Source organism: Arachis ipaensis, chromosome B02 (genome assembly GCF_000816755.2).
Source record: "Arachis ipaensis cultivar K30076 chromosome B02, Araip1.1, whole genome shotgun sequence".
Taxonomy (NCBI): domain Eukaryota; kingdom Viridiplantae; phylum Streptophyta; class Magnoliopsida; order Fabales; family Fabaceae; genus Arachis; species Arachis ipaensis.
The window spans coordinates 105,465,206-105,465,569 of NC_029786.2; positions in this window are offsets into that span (position 1 = coordinate 105,465,206).

A 364-nucleotide genomic window follows, 5' to 3' on the forward strand; every position below is an offset into this window, starting at 1 on the left:
AACAGAAAAAATATAATTTACTAAAAAATAAAAAAGAAACAGGAAGAGAATGTGATGGTAGTGAGGCCCAATATTTGGGATTTTGATTGGGTAGAGTCCAATGTGAGCCCATTATGTACACTGTTGTTAGCGTAAATTTAAGTCCAAATAGCGTCGTCTATAAACTGGATACCGAGGGTTGCGTAAAATTAAAGCCCATTGGCGTGAAACTTAAGGCCAACTAATGTGTTGTTTGCGTCACTTATACCACATGCGGTGGATGGTTGATAGGCCCAATGTTGTGTGTTTTTATGGAGTTCAGGAGTTGTATAATGTCCAATTTGGATGCGACAAAAACTCATATTTTGGCCTGGTCAAGTGGTCA